This window comes from Aythya fuligula, chromosome Z (genome assembly GCF_009819795.1).
Source record: "Aythya fuligula isolate bAytFul2 chromosome Z, bAytFul2.pri, whole genome shotgun sequence".
Lineage (NCBI taxonomy): Eukaryota > Metazoa > Chordata > Aves > Anseriformes > Anatidae > Aythya > Aythya fuligula.
This window is the reverse complement of record NC_045593.1, coordinates 20,424,471-20,444,371: the sequence shown is the minus strand read 5'-3', so window position 1 is coordinate 20,444,371 and position 19,901 is coordinate 20,424,471. Positions and strand designations below refer to the sequence as shown.

The 19,901-nt window shown below is 37.8% G+C and overlaps 1 long non-coding RNA gene across 2 annotated transcripts in view; it reads right to left on the bottom strand.

The window, feature by feature from the left end:
- Window positions 1-19,901, bottom strand: part of LOC116500410 — a 94,370-nt gene that overhangs the window by 22,927 nt on the left and 51,542 nt on the right. The gene's annotated exons all lie outside the window — the stretch shown is intronic.

The following is a 19,901-nucleotide window of genomic DNA, read 5'->3' as shown; positions in this document are numbered from 1 at the left end:
CCTTAAATCATTTTCAAACAGAATTGTAACACAGCAAACAAAGACAATAGTGATTTTGACATGTAGGGTAACGTGATTCTGTTTAATTCTAGATTTCCAAGAAACTAAGGATTATCTTCAGGAATTATTGTTACAGGGGTAATGTCAGCATCGGTCTTACTTTTGTTTGTTAAAACAAGACAATCTTTCAGCATTTTCTCCTGCCATCAACATTCTTTCTGTATTTTTAGAAATAAGCTGTGACACTTTCTCCCACACAATTAAAAAAAGTACTTTCACGTTTTAATGCAAAATTTATCATCTAAAACCAGAGCTTTGAAACAAAATCAACAGCTTATTCATATCTTATCTTTCACCTTTTAAAATTAGGATCTAAATTTATCAGCAAAACTTCAAAGCCGTTCTGTCTCCCTTCTGTTGTTTCTCTCCAGCACGTTCCACTACAGCTCTTTGATATACCAGGAAGACAGCAACATTTACATGTATTTTGTACATTAAACCATGGTCAGAGGCTGAGAATGAACTTTAGTTTTCCTTCCATTTAAATTATTCAAGCCCTAGTCTTGACTACAGCTGAATAAGAGTATCTTAGGCCTTGGAACACTATGAGGATGTTGAGTGCTGATGGTGAAAGAGCTCACCCTACAAAACTCTCTTCTGCAATTTGAATATGATACACCAAAGGGCAGTTTAGGAGTATGCTTGTAGCACCTCTCTACATAGTACTCTGCTAGTACTTGGGCCTGCTCTGTAGGAAGGAAAATTCCATGCCCTGGCTTCAGGCTTAGCCAAGAAGGATGCTGCTGTCAGCATCTTCCAACAGAGAGCAGTACCTGCCCTTGAATGTAGCACAAAGTGCAATAAGCTTACTCTAAGCATGTTGTCTTTGTCTTTGTCTTGACTATGTATGCCTGGCTTTAGGCTCTGACTCAAGTGCTTGGTAGGATGCTGATATCTCTTCTCTTCCTTTACGATCAATGGAGAGTCAATTGGACAATACAGGGTACCTAGGAAAACTACATTGGAATAGAAACCAGCCTACTTAACTACACATGTGGGATACTTGGTCTGTATCAGAGCTCTCGGTCTCTGTAAGAGAAGATTTAATAGCTTTAAAAATCGGTTTCCTAACCATTTGCAAAAATGATCCATGTGGGTGATACATTCACTAGTGCCCCCCTCTCATAACACATAACAATTTATCTCTACATAGTCATGGCAGAATGCTTCAAACACAAAAAAAGACCATGGTGTAGTCTGACACCATGAAAGAGAATATGGATCATATCTTCCCAGCTGTCTTTGCTTATCATGGGACCAGAGAGATGGATATAGACAGAAACTACTTCAGGTCATCTTTATATACCTGGCTCCAGTGCCAATGCCCTGTGGCATGAGTCAAAGCAGTCTGCTGCAGCTCACCTTTAAGCTACATGTGATGGGTCTACTTTTCAGGGCGTGGGAATTTTAAAAGGAAGGATCACAGTGACTTTAGGGTTGTTCTACTTCACCAGAATGATCAAAAAGAAGCTGAATATACTCTGGTCTTTCTTTTAAGATATGAACACTGTGCTGTTTTAAATCTGTTAAAAATTACAGTAATTTGAGTGAGCTATCATAGGATACTATGACCAAAGCAGAGGTCAGACTTCCCTTTACACTTACACTTCAGTAAAGATACAATTTCTTGGAAAAAAGGGCACCATGCATCCATTTTGGCAGGAATGTACTTATGGAACCATGCTGAGTTCTTTGGAAAATCATGGTTAAGCAAAAGAGGATTATTATTATTTTTTTAATGAGAGTTACATTTGTCACCATAGTAACTTTGCAAATGCTAGTAACTCAAATGTCAGAGGCTGTCAGTCCACTAAGGACTCAATATCTTAGATTTGATCACCCATTATTTGGTGACAATCCCTATCCCTTATGACAGCAGGAAATTGAAGTAGTTTCAAAAGCAAATGTATAAAGTATTACATTTCAATGAAAGAATTAACTGCATATTCTAGAATATTTTAATATTTTCTCTGCCTTTTCTTTTCATGAGGGGGCATGAGAGAGTGGCGTGGTGGAGCTTAGCTGCCCATCATTGTGAAACCACCACATCTGCACAGGTGAAATGTAAGAAATTAACGAATGAAAAAATATTTTTACACCAGTGTAAACAAAATTCATTCAGCCTTGTTTGTAGACTTCTGTTCCATTTAGCCTTACCTGAATTTCTTTGATAAAGAATGTAAGACCCTTCATTTTACTGCAGCTGTGATTTTTTATTCTATATTTTATGAACTATGTTATACATTCTATGTATTATGATCCTGTGCATTCAAATGTTCCTCATTACCAAAGCCACTTATTTTGTTCTCAGACTTTTACATCTGGTTTGCTAATGTATCGTCTTCTAGTTGTAGGGATTTTTAACCAACAAGAGAAGAGATCTTGTCCTTGATAATCATTCAAAACGCCTATGCTTTGTGAAAGACTCTGCAGTGCTAGGATACATCTGACTGACTGCATAAATCAGAGAAGTATATCCCCACATCAGTAGGAGTGTGGATTCAATGTGTACAATAGGCTTATCATGGTTATGTTTTCTTTTAGACATATATTTCCACTAATGGCTTCTATAGATATTTTTTTTTGCCCGCGATTCTCCACAAAAGCCAACACACGGGTCATTTAAAAAAGAGATTTTGCTGTTCCATAAATGTATGGCCTTTCAAGTGACCAAAGCTTCTGAATTGTCCAAAACATTGTCCTTGTAAAGAACTTTAGCCTCAGAAAGACTGAAGATATGAAAAGACATGGTTGATGTTTGCAGCAAGCTGAATACAGCAGTTCTTCAGTCTGACTGCCCTGGTGTATGTCAACGGTAATTCACCCTGTAAATCTTTCACATTCTAGTAGTATGGTAGGCAGGCAATCTGCAACATGCTTGAATTTTTATAATGTATAGACACTAAAGGAGCAGATTAATGCAGGAGTTCAATGATCCATTACTTTCAGTGATCAACGCAGGACTCATTCTCCCTGTACTGTGATTCTGCCATAATCCCTGTCAGAAAAGAGCACTTGCTGAATGTTAACTAAAGCAAAGCTATTTTCTCATCTTAAAACAGCACTGTGTTTTGCAGTAATAGTTCAAAATACTGTAAAGTTACATTGATAAATCTCTGAAAGAATTTTGGATTGTTATGGCAGAGGTCTGTCAAAGATCAGATGGAAGTTTTTTGTTCTGTTTGATGGACTGAAGTATTCTGTGAAAAAAAAACGTTCAAAGGGCAGGTTTTTTATCCTGATCTGTTTAAAATAAAGCCTAAAGAAATAGCTACTCACACTGGCCTATTTCCATTTGCACAATTCTTCAGTACGGGCATTGTACCTTGTCCTGCTCCTAGGAATTACTTTATAATAATACTTATTTCACATGATATTTTTTTTCTGAAAATATTGCTTATTTGAACAATAGATTATAACAGGATTTTGTAATGCTGCTATTTCTGTCATTTACTGAAGGAGTGAATATAAGCAGTGCTTCCTAGACAAAGTTGTCCATTGTTACCTCATTTTTCATGAGCACACAGGTTTTGAAGTGAATATTACCATGTTTGAAATAGTCAACACAGTTATAGAATTAAGACACTATTATCATGCACAACCCCCTCCAAGTCAGCCAAAAAAACAGTATTAAATTTCACTTCTAGCTGTAACAAAGCATAGTGAAATATGCCTTCATGACAGAGATGAAACAGTAGGTAAAAGGTCTGTGTTGCAACACTTTATCTTTCGGGAAAAGATCAGGTATAAGCTCAAAGGCCTATGTCTATTTTCAGGTTAGACTCTGCTTGAGCTCTGCAAAATAATCAACTGAATAAAGAACTTGGTAGGGAGACTGAAACCAGCCACAAAATAACTAAAGTAAAGTAAAGTAAAGTAAAGTAAAGTAAAGTAAAGTAAAGTAAAGTAAAGTAAAGTAAAGTAAACTAAACTAAACTAAACTAAACTAAACTAAACTAAACTAAATGCAGAAACCCATTGTATTCCCCCACCTCTGAACATACAAGAGCTTCAAATAGCTGTTCCTGTAGCACTGGGGTGTGTGTGAGCGTGTGTCTGTGTGTCTGCATGTGTGTGTGTGCAGGCAGCATACAGGGCGTATTTGCACAGGGTGATGGAGTGCAGTTCAGAAATACACAGCCCCAGCTATCCACATAGCTGCGATGCTGGTCACTAGCACAGAGTAGTGTGGGTAGCACTGCTGTGATGTTACTGTTGTAACAGGCTGACCTCTTCATGTTAAATTATGTGATAAAAGCTCATCTGCACATTCACAAAGTAGCACAGACAGACAATGGCAGATTAAGGAACCCAAATCATATCCTGGCCTTAGCTGCTCCCAGGTCTATCACAAGAGCCATCAGTCTGTCAAATGTCCACATACACAAGCCCAGAGGAGGACAGGGGCACAAAACAGGTGGAAACCCAAACTAAGGACTCAGAAGGAGGAACACCAGTTCTGAGCCCTTCCCAGGACTGCCCCAGGAGGCCCAATGGTCCAGACCTGACACTCATCACTATGGGTCAACAAGGTTTTGGGCTTGGTGGGGTTACTGTCCATGGGTTACAGTACACATGATAGGATGCAGAGGATGAGCATTTCAGGATTGCATAGAACATTATAGCATGTTGAGAGGAGGAATTGAAGGCAGGAAAAGGGAAGGAATAAAGTGATCTGGGCTTGAAAAAGTGTGGCAAAATAGAAGCATAAGAGCTAAAAAAAATAGGTCTGTGATGTGCTGAGCTGGCTGTCTGGTACCCTTGTCTGGTGATGCTGCAGCAAACAGAGTGAGTAGAGGTGTGTGAGGGATTGCATGCACACTGGCAAAGTTTGAGCAAGCCTAGATGGTGAGTAGGTGAAGTGGCCTGTGAGCAGGGGGAGTCTCTAAGGGCAAGAGCAAGGGGGAGTTGGCTACTAGTGCCTAGGGGAGTCCTGGACAGCTGTGTGTGTGCCTCTCTGTGTGTGTGCACCTGTGTACATCAGATGTTTTGTACCTGCAGCTGGAGTGGGGCTGTGGCATGAGAGACTTTTATGTCTGGGTGCCAGCAACTGGGGACACCAGCAACTAGGAGCAGCTACTGGGCAGTCTGAGTGTCAGTGCCCCACCGTATATATGGATCCACACCATATACATGTGTATGAATATATTTGTATACTTATACATATTCTTGCTAGTGGATGTCCATCCTGATTTGCCAGGGATGGTAACAGGATGAGCCTGTTGGTGCTGTTTGTGTTCATGTGAATACTCTGCATGTCTGTCTGTGAGTCTGGGTGACCAACCATGTGTATATATATGTACACGTATATATATGGGATATACATGTGCTCTGTGTTTATGTGCCGGCTGGAAAGGCATCTTCAGACACACTGCCAGTTGGAGCATGGAGCTGCAGCAGCCTCGCCTCTCTGGGGCTGCCATGCCCCATGATGTATTTTTCCCTAACAGACTTAGCTCAGCTACTCCTGGGTAACACTGCATTGTACAATGCAGGAACTGCTACAGGACCTAAACCTGCCACTTGTTGTACCTGATCTTGATACATTTCAGGTTGTATCCACTGATTTGTATACCAGAGGATTCACTCTGAATATTATCTCCAAAGGATCACTTTTTAATAACTTTCATATGTCCAGAACAAGCATTAATCTATCTCAGAATAGTCTCTAGTATATTCTTACCCACAGACAGCAAGGATGACAAACAAACATTCTAGATTAAGATATGTTCATAGAGTAAGTATATCTCTCAAGAATATGAGCTTTTAGAGCCAGCTGTAATCCACATACTACTGTTTGGACCCAGAGACCTCCAAGGGCATATACAATCCCTATAGGAGCTAATTTCCTTGATTTTTTTTATTATGTAGTAAGCCACATACACTGACAGCACAGAATCAACTTAATGAAAATACTCTAATACTCTAGAGGGGACCATGTTAATATTTTTTCCAGCAAGTTCATGGAACACGTTGTACGTCTGATGTTCTGGTTTCAGCAAGAAGGATGCAATTAATTGGAGTGCACAGTACTGCCAGGAAAAAAAAAAAAAAAAAAACCAACAAAAAAAAAACACTACCAAAACGTTTTTAATTTTTGAAGCTACTGTCTTGTTTATTTCACTGGTTGATCCTAAAAACTCTCCCATCTCTGTGTCCAACGTGATTCTTCCAAAGCTCATTAGCTAAATTAAATTATCAGAGGCTGCATGGTAGTGATAGGACCTGGGGTGGAGTCCAGGTTATCTGTTCTAAAACTTTCTCGGTTTCTTAAACTATTTGGTAAGGTAGAATGTCAGAGGAGCAGCTGTGAGTTTTGAGGTGTGTTCAAAAACACACAGTGCCCACAATTAAACTCCTGCCCTTTATTTGCAGATGAGTGTGTTGGTTGCCTGGCCACCTCTGGGCAGGAAGGCTGGCTCTCCTTTTTCCTTTTGTAAATGAGGCAATGGAGAATGTTGTTCCCTCAGTCCCCTTCCTATGATGTGGGAAGGTATGGAACAGCTTCCCCCCATCACAGACTGGGATGGAAAGAGGCAGGTCTGCCATTCCCATCTTTCCAGGGGATAGGATCATCACATCAGGAGCCCTTTCCCACTCTCACTGTCTGGGAGGAGCTCTGGCACTCTCCCCAATAAGGCTGTCTTTTCCACAGGGTGAGCCTGAGGTCTCCCTCATACTACCAAATGTCTTCTACACTTCAGTATGCACCATATGTTCCATTCCTTTCCCATAGCCTCATATATTTCTCCTAAAACCTATTATTCCCACCAAACCTGATAGGTTATTTTTCCTTCAGAAATGCCCCTTGAAGATTTCCCATCTCTGCTCTCTATCCCACTCACTTTGGGGATGTGATGGAGATAGATCTGGTACAGGATTTTTCTATACATTAAATGAATGCAAGGCTCAGTCTCAGTGGCCATTTGGAAGCTGGCGCTGTACCAGCTGCTCTGCACTTGGCACTCAGACCCTGCTGCAAGGAGGGCAGGGAGAGAAAGGGCCTTAGGCCTTCCATCTGTCCCCCAGAATAACCCACTGTTAGCATGAGATAAACCATACAAAGCACAAAAAGCTCCCAGAAGAAAAAACAAAACAAAACAAAACAAAACCTTACTGATGGGGATTTTGAAAAAAGTGCTAGTGTAAACATTTAAAGCACTCGGAGCAAAAAGAAACAAACAAGCAAACAAACAAACAGGACAGAAGAGTCCTGGAATAGCCTCAGGCTTTTGAGTGCTCATTTGAATAATAGATTCCTTATTGCCATGATTACTGGCATAGTAGGAATATGCAAGCAATAATTAGAAATAACAATAATAATATCGAAAAGAAGATACCAACTTTTGCCAGGTTTGCCAGTTTTGACAAACTGTTGGGATAAATGCTGGGATAATACACAGCCCCAAGAACCAGATCAGAACTAGCTTTGAGAAACAGCTCAGGATCTTTCCTCCTTCAGTTACTGATGTGCAAATTGTGGGTATCTGCAAATTTTAAACTATTTCTACTGTTTCATCATTCTGGTGTGATAGAGCTGAGGACCATAAAAGCTCAATGATTATGGTTAATGCAAATTCCTTTACCTCTTTCCTTCATGAACTCCTTCATAATTATTGAAGCAACTAATGAAAATCAAGAAAAGCAATCAATATATAAATTAATTATCAATATAGAAAGCTGAGGTAGATGAACCTCTGATTGTAATGGGGGAATTGTGCAGAGGCATGCCCTTCCCATGAGGATTCAAAACTAGCAGGTGTCCTAGCATCACCACTTTTAATCAGAGTACATGACAAGCATACTGATTTTGAGATGTTTCAGTGATGGCACCAACACCTGCTGACAACAGAGAAGAAGCTAAGATGTCAGAGCAACATAGGAGTATTGAAAATGGATGGAGGGGCAAAAGGGGGAACAAAAAAACAAAACCAAAACAAAACTTCCATCCTCAGTACCACAAAGCAGTAAGTAAAAGAAACTGGGGAGAAGTGAAGGTAATAGCAAAAATGGAATATACCAATCTCTCTACTCTTGCAACAGACCTGGATACATGAATATTAGCCAAGGCTGACTGTGTTTGATGTTTCTGTTATTATTTACACAATATTATGTCTTCTTTCTGGATTGAAATTAATTTAAAAAAAATGCCTTACATTTGTGAAATAAGTCAATATTCAAATAAACCAGAATACCAATGATTTGTCACTTCTGACAGGTTTTATCTTCCTTGTGCAGAGTCTAGGAGTGCAGACCTTGCAACGAAAGGCTACACATTTAACCTTCCCTTGGAAGAAGATAAATCGATGAGGCTGAAGCTGTGTGACAGGTATGACACTAACAAATATTGGGTTCATTTTCAGTCAGCAGACTAGTCAAAATGAACATTGCACAGAACATCACAGGTTTGCACATTTGCAGTAGGAAGGTCTACTTTAAGCAAAATAAATTCAGCTTTGCCAGTGAACAAACCACAAAAATTAACCTAACAGAAAACTCCACTACAAATTTCTAAAGCCATAACTTTATTTAGAAAACCACATGCCACATTTCAATTTTGTCAGGTTATAAAGAAAATCAAAATGAATCCAGTCATTTTATTATTTTTTGTAATACTGTATAAGTGTATAAGTGTAACAACATTTTGCAAAAAGTTCGGCTACTCAGAAAAAAATGAACAAAGAAATGAAGAGAGAATAGCTAAAAGTATAAAAACTGATTTTCTCTGTGTTTATGATATTTACTCTTATGAAATTTTCGTAGTGACAATCCACTACCCCTGTATGGAAGGGGTATATATGCTTCCTCAATAATATCCAGTCTTGGGAATGACCTGGGTCTGCTTTTAATAAAACACAATAAGAACTGACATGTTATTGATAACTACATAATTCTGTGTCGTGCCTGAGATGGGAGATAAGCATCAATGAGATTCATCAATCAGAATTTCCTTTCTTTCTAATCAACCATTACTATCTGTTCTTACCTTACCCACGGAAGTGCCTTCCCATCCAGAATCCTCTGCTGAGCACTTTATTGAATTACATTTCATTTTTAATGTAATATACAAATAATATTCTTAATAGCCCTTGAATTAGCTTTCATTCCTTTTCTGTACAGTGTTGTTTCAAATAACAGTACTAGGTGACTGTGGTCAGAAAAAGATTCATTTTTGACACTAAAATGTAAGTCCACAGGATAATGGTATACGATGTCAAATTAATATGTTGTGGGCAAAAGATGTTCATGTTCAAAAGCTGTAATTCTTTTGTAGTCACTTTAGAAGGACCAAGCCTGCAGGGCATGCTTAATCTGTATTAATCAGGTTGTAGACGTCCTTTGTTTTTGCATGATCTCTCCATCCTGCTTTGTTCCCACTGTTAAACATACCTTGAAACTGCTTTACAACACCAGTGTAGCAGGAGTCCAATTATGTACTTGCCACATAAATAAATAAACAAACAGTATTAGAAGTTAGTACTCCTGGCTATTTCTTTAGAAGAAAAGCCCACCAGCAGAGATGTTTTCCTATTTATATCGCCAACAACTGGCATGTAAAAAGCTGACAGTAAGCCTAAGAACATCCTTAGGTGGAGTATGGTCCCAAAATACAGTATGTTACCTTGATGTTGTACACCCTAGAGGCTTTTGGTCTTGGAGGCAAATGACAGAGTACTTGTATAGAAGCTTCTGACATACTCCTGAGCAAGACAGACTTTGGCTGAAGATGTGCAGAATCAATGAAAGACAATAATTTTTCTACCCTGTCAAAGCCAAGTGAATTTATTTCATTTTCTGATGTGTAATATATACTTCTCTTACAGGCTTTCTGTTTGGAAAAGCTGAGCAGATGCTTACACAGACAGCAGAGAAAAGACAATATGTGCTGTGTTAGGCAATAAGGGCAGAGAGATCTTCCAACCCACTTCTTCTATTTTGTGTCATGACAAAACAGTATTAAATACATTTCAATATTTAGTTCTTATTCACAGGAGCAAAAAGTTCTCTTCTACAATGAGGTTTACTTATGAGTAGACCAACTAGTAAAACACATTTTTCACAGTGGGACACAATAACGATACATGTTAATGAAGAGTTTTTAAGTCATGGGTAATGCTGCAAGCTGTGCCATACTGTGGGAAGTGATTTAGTAACTCACCACACAGACAAAAGGCTGTACATTTTAATTTTCTCCCCACTGAGAAACCCATGGTTAAATTATCATCCTTCAAAGCTAGTACTACACATGCACAGTGCACACAATCAAAGATTAGGGCTTGAAAGGAGAAGAAAAAAAGTATTTTCAGGGAAAATAATATTCATGGAAACAATAAAAGGCAAAATACAGTTTCCAGTCACACATCTTCTGACTGTCCCCTAGGTTTCATGTTCCAGATGCTTCCAAATAAACGATCCTGTTAATCACCAATTTATGTTGATTGCACAGGCTGTCGCTGGAACTCTGAGTAATGACCCTAATCAATACAGCTGATCCTTACTCCTGTTTGAAAAAACATAGCTGTGAGATAAGGGAGGACTGAAGACATTTACTAAAGCAACTACAGTATCTGCTTGAGTATATTACACTTTTGAGAAAATGAGCAATTTGCTGTCACTTTAATTTTTTTTTTTTTATTTTCTTTTGCTTGCCATTTTGTGTCCATGTATATATGTATTGGGAAATATATAGAGACACATATGTATGTGTTCTCACATTTTCTGTTTTTCTTTCTTGCAGTGACATGCTTTTGATATTTTAGAGAGAGAGAGAGAGAGAAGGGATATTGAAACTGAGCAAGTCCTCCTGGTCCTGCATGACTGGATCTAATACTTTCCTCTTCACAGCATCAACAACTGTTCCCATAACCCCAGATGGCACTATTACAAAGAGCCTCTTTTGTTTTTGGAGTTATTTTTTAGCCTCCCACCTCCTGCCTCACAGAGCACCAGCACAATTATAGTGTTTTGGAGGTAGCTATTTATTTTTTTTTTTCAAGTTCTCTCAGTTTGTAATACCATCAATAGTCCTGTAGCTGTAATATAGCAGATTTATTTTTCATTTCTACTCTTTTTTAAATAGCAAATCCATATTCATACTGGCAACATATATGACAATTATCTAGCAACAAGCAATCCCTACTTTAGGGAACATCTCATTCTTTGGAATTCTGCAATTCTCCATTGCAATTTGCATGGAGAATTTGCAATTCTCCATGACTTTTTACTGTCAGATCTTCAAGAAATTCGATGTTTTTTTTTTTTTTTTTTTTTAGCTATTAATCCCTTCTTGTCTGCTTTGCCAGGAATGCCTTCCAAATTTCTCTCAATTCTCAAAATCACTACTTTTGATTTTATTTCCTCGGTTGTTTTAGCTTTCTTTTTCTCAAAAAAAAAAAAAAAAAAAAAAAAAAAAAAAAAGAATTATTCTATTGCTTCTCTTATATCTGATCTTGTTAGATTATTTTGCCTTATTTTTCTTATTCAGTGTTTTGCATAACATCTTTCATAAGAACTCAGTCTTACATGTACATACACTGTGTTCTGAGATGCCGGTGTACATTTTTTAACAAAGAAATTAAAAAAAAAGAAAATGAGACCTAATTTAAATCACTAGAAAAGGTAAAGGGAGAAACCTGTGATAAAATATTGTGGACTATCCTAGTTAAAGATCCTTCCAATATACAAGCCACATGTCAGGTCTACCATATGAATTATTTGACTTCTTGTTGATGAGATAGACTGGACTATTTTACTAAATCATAGAGAATATTTGTCCTTTAAAATGCTACATTTTACACCAGAATTGGTATAAATCCTACCAACATTTTGTCTTAAATAACCTTAAGCTTGTTATCTCCTGGAGGCAGAGCTCAGGAAAAATTTGGAGCTATGAAGGCTCAAAACTGAGATGCCACCATTGTGTCCTTGCAACATTGCCTGTTGGGAAGCAACTTCACTGTGAGGCTGTATACCTGCAAGCACAAAAGACCTGAGGTCTGAAATTTTGAGTCATTATGGCCTAGTTTTCATCTGAACACTTGAGCTTTTGCCTTTTCTCACAGATACCTGAAAGCGTATTGACAAAATGGCAACTACCTTAATACAGCTGTTAAATGATACTGGTTAATCAGACAAATATTAGTTATATGATTGTACCTTTTTTTTTTTTTTTCTTTGAGGCTCCAAAGGTAAGTTTTCCTTTAAAGCCTCCAGGCACACTTTGCTTTTGGGATTCTGCTGTTCAAAACTCTTTTTGTAAGGGCTGCCAGGAGAAAAAGACAACAGCAGCAAATGTTTGTCCACAAGTGCTTCTAGCAGTCTCAGTCTGAGTTGCATCTAGTTCTGCTGGATGTAACTCAGACAGCTATATCAGAATCTCCACATGAAGAGAAGTCCTCATCTTACCACATCTGTGAATGATGCCACACTGGACTGTGATGGCATTTGGGGAATAATCACACATTTTTCTACTCTGATCAGCAGAGCTAAGCAAGGCTAAAAGAGAAGACTGATGTATCTGAATTACCTGATGGTATTAACTAACCACCGTGTTCCACAACAAAGAGAGACCATGATGGGCTGGAAATCTAGGCAAGATCCTGGATTTCACTAAAGCTAAATTCTATATAGCAACATTTGACTGTGATATTTTTGTTTTTCACAGCTGAATTTAAGGTTACAAGAAATCTGGCTTTCTTTAAACATACCTTTGTCATCACCTCATGGGTCTAGAGCAAGAAATCTCTGGGCATAAAACCCTTACCTCTCAGAAATTTCAGACAATATTCATTGTCTCCTTAGCAGTGTGTGCTGCTCTGAGATAATTAAGTCCTTTAGATATAAGAACTTCAGGTAGTGTACAAAAAAAAAATAAAAAAATAAGTGGTTGGTTTCTAGCTCTTCAAGTCTGAATGTTGATCTCCATTTTCAAGATTTACACAGGACAGCTGAAAGATCATCTCATGATTGCCATCTAACATGAAGACTTTAATGATAGCCATGCTCACAGACATGAGGTATTGCCTGTAACTAGGCTTTTATATCGTAGATTATGGACTTCCAGATTGGGGAACTGCCAGTGGTACCCATCAAATACTAAAGAGAATGTCAATGAAATTCTATTGACAGAAAAAAAGAAATTTCAAACAAGTTATTTAGTCTCATCAGAGACTGTGTTCTGCCATGCAACTAAACTTCCGCACACTTTCGGGGGGGTTGGGTACACAGAGACCCCTGGAGAGCATGCACTGTGCTTCCAGAAGAATGGGCCTTGTCTTTGGACCTAGTGCTTCCTATAGGAATCCCATGACTTCCAGGGGAGCATCTGTACCTTCAGTCTTCCACACAGAAGCAGAGAAGAGAACTTGAGCGACGAGGTTTGAATCTGCATTGCCCTTTCTGATTCTTCACAGCAGCACTGAATAGATTAATCATTTGTTAAACAGATTTTAACTTCTACCCCCCTGGACATCTGGCAGGGGAAGGACTTAGAATGGAAAAGAGGATGTGGCTCAGAAAGAAATAATGAGATATCTGAAACCAGTCCACTAAAGTGGGGTATGCAGGAACAGATGTTAAGGGGTAATCAAGTACCTCTTCTAACATTTGTGACAGGTATTCTCAGAAGGCTGAAGTACAACATTGGCCTTAATCAATTTAGCACAGCAAGGTAAATCAGATTAAAAAAAAAAAAAAAAAAAAAAAAAAGGACCACAGAAAATGACACAAAAGGTACTATTAATTTGCTGTAAACTGCACATTACATATTTCCACATCAGCAAAGGTGAGTCTGAGCAAAAAAGAAAAGAAAAGAAAAGAAAGAAGAGCAAGTCTGAGAGAAAAACAGAAACACCCCTAATGTTACTAAAGGCCAGAAAAAAATGTTCTATTTTTCATTAATGTGATTGCTAAATTAGAAAGTCTTTCCTTCCTCTGATCAGTGTTGCCTTAAAGGTTTTCCTAGATCTTTATGAATAGCATTAGAAAACCCTCTTTGGATTCTAAACAATGGCTGCTTAAACAGAAATCTAATGAATACCCAGTATTAAACAAAAATAAATTCCTAAACACAAAAGACACCTATCAATGATATAAATCCTTAATATCAAAATCCTTAATCAAAATTCAGTTTGCTGATTCACTTCCAACCTATGCACAGCAAAAATAAATATTGAAAAGCAGGATAAATTAACAACGTGCTCTCGGTCAGCACAAAAAGGACTTGAATATAAACAACTCACCTGAGGAGAAGAGAGCTATGAGAAGTAGGAAGCTGCTACAGCACACACCAAGAAGGAGTTGGGCCTATAGCATGCAGAAGCAACGTGCACAAAGCCATCTTTGGCTGCTCTCGGAGGAGAGGCAGGGGTGCTGCAGGAAGATGCCACAGAATCCTTATATGGAAAGGAGACAGCGTGGAGCAGCATGCAAAGCAGGGCGAATTAAATGTGCTGATTAAACGAACAGCTTGCTTTTTGTACTTCAGCGAAGTTCAAAGCCTTCCGTCCGACCACTTTAAGCATACCTAGCAATCAAATAAACGACTTGCATTGTAAAACCCTCATGCAGGGAAACAGTAGGTAATGCAAAATTGATCTCTGTATGTGCCTCTGTTCCTCACCTTTGTTCAGGGTTTTAAACAGAACACGTAATACTTTTTGATGCAGGTAAAAACACTAAAGGTAGGGGGAAGGGAGAGACCCTCCACTCTATATACAAAGAAGCTGAGGACAACCTCCTCTATCCTGACCCTGGAAAGAGGAGCCAAACAGGATCCCACAAAATTACACTGCAGGCATGCTGAAAACTCATTCCTTGTGCACAGATCTTTAGCTAAAGAATTTGTGGTGAAATGGTTGGCATTGCCTGCCCTGTTAAGTGTGTGTCTCTAAGCAGCAGGACACCTGGGCTCTAATCCTGGTTGTGACATAGTCTTACAGCTGACTGCACATCCTCAGCAGGGAGTAAGGCAGGTGGCCCTGAGGACTCACTGAGAAGAGCAGGAGATCTATGCTTCTATGATTCTAATACCTTCAATTAGAAGGGACAAAGGAAAAGCAAACACACCAGAACTTGAATTTTAATTCCTCTGGTTGAGGACAAGAGGAAGAAGCATTTTTATTTGTAACACTGATACACAAATCACTGACATATGCTTACTGTTGCATCCTACCAGGTTTTTGTTTTGATTATTATTATTTGTTTTTAGCAGTCTATTTTGTGCTGTAACACTTCAAAATTGATGAGAATGCTTTTCAGGGAAAGGACAACTAAAATCTGGAGTCATTCTGTCCAGAGCATTGAATTCAGATGCTAAGTTCTACTAAACTGGTTGCTCAAGAGCCCCAGTATGGATTTATGAGTCTATTTGTAGACTGGTAATTTAAAGAGTCACAGAACAGTTAGTGCTATGCTCTGCTTGACCATTCCCAGGTACACTGAATAGCTGCAAACTCTAAACTGTCCTTCTTTCTGAGCTTGCCCATAAACCTCTCATTTACAGTGTCTCCTAAGGATCTCTAGCAGAGCGTAATATTTGGATGTTAGCTATCCCCATATTTGATCTTGAGATGATCTAGACATGATCTGTATTATCCTTTGAGTACCTAACAAAGCAAGTGGAAGGAAACTGCTGTTCTTGCTCTGATAACCAAGACTGCTGCTTCTGGTTTGAATATTTCTGTACATAACACCTCATGTTTCCCACAGTTCCTCATGCCACTAAACCTCACGTCTGCTTTACTGACAGCTCAACTGCATGGCCAACTTGTCACATTTCTTTTTAGCAGTAACTTCCACATGTTCTCCTAAGCTGTCCTTTAGAAAAAAAAAGTAGCCTGATGTTATCCCTCTTTATGCCTCTTCTGAAAAACAACCTGTGTAGAGATACCTGTTTAATGAAATTCAGCTGGGGTGCTGTGAATGAAGTTATTAGGCTAATTCTCACTGTTTTACTGGTATTCTGTGTTTCTTTGTGTTACATTTTATCTTTATTCCTTATACATCTTCTTATGCTTTACTCTTTCTTGGTCATGGATTTATTTATTTATTTATCTTTTATGTTCATGCACAGTGTTTAACACAATTGTATGTAACCTACTTACTCCTTCAGGCTTGACAATAAAGGAGAGAGCTGCAGACACTGAAGGAAAAGCTCATGGATTCACAATACAGTTCTGGTTTGTAGCTGTCTTGCTTTTGGAGCCAGAGCAGAGCAAAGAGAGGAAACAAAAACCAGAACTAGGTGAAGGAGGAAGATATGAAGATTTTAGGAACCAATACATATGAAGACCTATGGCTCCTGTTTGTTTTTACTGGGTTTGGGGAAACAGGACACTGCATGCATGTTTGTAAATGAAGATGATTAAATTATATCTGATTATTACAATTTCTCCATCACAAAGAAACAGCTGTGCTAAATTCTGACTATCAGCTAAGTGCATGGGTCAGGGAAAAATGAGAATGATATTAAAAGAGCAATGCCTTTAGATGTAAAGTTACTACTAATTATTGGTCTAATGACAGAATGATGTAAAGTGTTTTACAGGCATCATGAAATACAAGTCCCCCCCCATTTCTACCCAGACCAACACACACACACTTCATAGCATTCTTAGACTTTGGCAATAGAATAAAAACAGAATATAAACTCTTGATGTTTATTGTACTTTCAAGGATGCTATGCATAATTCTACAAGGCCAAAGTGAATAACATTTCTTTTGCACATAAATTATTAAGGCAAAATTGTACTCAGCTCAAGTGCTCTGACATTTTCTATAAAGCTTAGAAATTGTTTTTCTCATAGAGGTGAACCAGTTGATTGTCAGAATTTATTTGGCCTAAATAAATATTAACAAATATTTATATTTATTCTGAGAAGACCATAAGCAAGAGGATTTTGACAAAAGAACTCCCATATGCCTCTCTATTCCTCCTGATGGAGTTTTAGTCTAGCAGACAAAACATGGTGTTCCTCAGATATTTACATCAACAGCAACATATAAGCTTATCTGATTATGAACTATGGCTCTAGGCTGTGAGCTGGTTAATACATCAGTACGTTTTGTTCTAGTGACTTTTGTATAGCATCAATGATGCTATACAGGAAGAGCGGACTATAGAGGACAAGAAACTAACATCTCAAGATACTGCAGCTGTTTTTCTAGCAAGCACAAGTAGAGAACTATTGTACAGAACAAGCAGTAAAATGTCATTGTAATAAAGGAACTGGCTAAGGGATACAAAAGAAGAAAACTCAACATTTAATTTAGTGGAAATTTTTACCAATTTTTGTGAATTGGTAAAAATATTAACATTCAGAAAAACAAGGTAAAAAGATAACACATAGACATGTCTGTTAGGATGGCCTGGAGTAAAGGAATCTAGATGCTAAAATGAATTGACATATTCATGGTTGATAAAATTTAGTGTTGATAAATTTAAAATGTTCACATTAGAAGGGAAAATCTGAACTACTAATCTTTTCTAACAAATTCTTAATTAACTACAATCACTTAGGAAAAATTTCAAATGTCATTGCAAGCCACTTAATGAAAACTGGTGCTCCATGTAAAACAGTAAAATAATCAAGCAAAATATTGGGTACATGCACAACATAAGAGAAAAGAATACTAAGAAGCTTCCTCCTGCCCAAGGTGGTCAGCCAAATTTAGGGTATTGTAGGTGGGGTTCTTTTTAGTCTTTTCTTTTCTTTTCTTTTCTTTTCTTTTCTTTTCTTTTCTTTTCTTTTCTTTTCTTTTCTTTTCTTTTCTTTTCTTTTCTTTTCTTTTCTTTTCTTTTCTTTTCTTTTCTTTTCTTTTCCTTTCCTTTTTCTTTTCTTCTTTTCTTTTCTTTTCTTTTCTTTTCTTTTCTTTTCTTTTCTTTTCTTTTCTTTTCTTTTCTTTTCTTTTCTTTTCTTTTCTTTTCTTTTCTTTTCTTTTCTTTTCTTTTCTTTTCTTTTCCTTTCCTTTCCTTTTGATTTTCTTCTTTTCTTTTCTTTTCTTTTCTTTTCTTTTCTTTTCTTTTCTTTTCTTTTCTTTTCTTTTCTTTTCTTTTCTTTTCTTTTCTTTTCTTTTCTTTTCTTTTCATTCCCTTCCCTTCCCTTCCCTTCCCTTCCCTTCCCTTCCCTTCCCTTCCCTTCCCTTCCCTTCCCTTCCCTTCCCTTCCCTTCCCTTCCCTTCCCTTCCCTTCCCTTCCCTTCCCTTCCCTTCCCTTCCCTTCCCTTCCCTTCCCTTCCCTTCCCTTCCCTTCCCTTCCCTTCCCTTCCCTTCCCTTCCCTTCCCTTCCCTTCCCTTCCCTTCCCTTCCCTTCCCTTCCCTTCCCTTCCCTTCCCTTCCCTTCCCTTCCCTTCTCTTTTCAAATTTTTGTAGGAGAGAATCACTCATATCTTTGATACTGTCCTTTCAAATTGCATATATGAACTCAACGCTGAGGTCACAACAGAAATTAGATAAGAGAAGGTTGTTTTTTCTTGTAGTTCTCAAACCTCATAAAACCAGCTTAATGCCCTTGAACAAAGAAATAATTGCATCCTTTCTGAGTATTTTATTATTATTATTATTATTATTATTATTATTATTATTATTATTATTATTATTATTATTATTATTATTATTATTATTATTATTGTTATTTCTTTTTGGGTTTTGTCTGTTTCTAGGCTCCACATTACCTGACCTGAGACAGAATCACAGAATCATAGAATCATTTAGGTTGGAAAAGACCTCTAAGACCATCTGGTCCAATCTTTAATCTACCACTGCCAAGTCCAACATTAAACCATGTCACCAGGCTTTACATCTACATGTTTTTTGAAGACCTCCAGGGATGGTGACTCAACTACTTGTCTGGGCAGCCTGTTCCAGTGTTTCATAATCCTTTCAATGAAGAAAGATAATTCTTCTGAAGAGAAATGCAGTGTAAATGTAATCTCTGCTGACTCAGTCACTGGGGAGAGAAAGGTATTTTCAGGGCACAAATCACACCACTCATTGTAGATATCTGTATTAGGATGAGACAAATCATTCAGCATAACTGCCCAGTTCTTTGCACTGGCAGTAAAGTGAGACTACAGTAGCTAGTACTGGGCAAATGCTGTCAGATGAATGCCCAGCTTACAGATCCTCAACAGCCCATGATCCCACCAGCTCTAGCATAACTTGTAGTGTTTCTGTTTCTATTTCTGTTTCTTTCTGTTTCTGTTTCTGTTTTTCCGTTCCTCTTTTTTTTTTTTTTTTTTTTTTTTTTCTCCACTAAATATAATAACAATTGCCATACATAAATTGGAGATGTCTGCTTGGGTACAGCAGTGAGTCAATCAAGGCTTTTTTACAAGTATAGATAACAGGGCTCCTTATAACCCTCCTGAGGGAGAGGGTACATATGAAAAAACAAAGCACTGAAGGGACAAGTCTAGAAATAAATTTGAGATAGTAGAACAACCTTTTAAAAAATCATTGAATCCACATATAGCAGAAACCTGATGTTCTCAGAAGATGTTACAAAGGAGAACTTGAAAACATTGCCATGATAAAAGAGCTAGAAGGCATGAAGTTAGCCAGTGATTGTCTTCTGCTTTAATATTTATGGAAGTAGACAAAGTATAAACAAAGTATGTTGTTTCTATTTTATTTCTTTCTTTATTTTTCATTTTGACAATGTTGTCCATTATATGTGTAAAAATGTTATCAATTTTAAACATTTATTTGTATTTTACCTTACAGTGGTTTGGATTTAGAGTGATATGAGGCAATCCAAAGCCTTCATAAAAATTAACATATTGACGTCTCTGTACTTTACAACAACACTTTCACCATTCCATGTGAATGCTGGAAAATTTTGG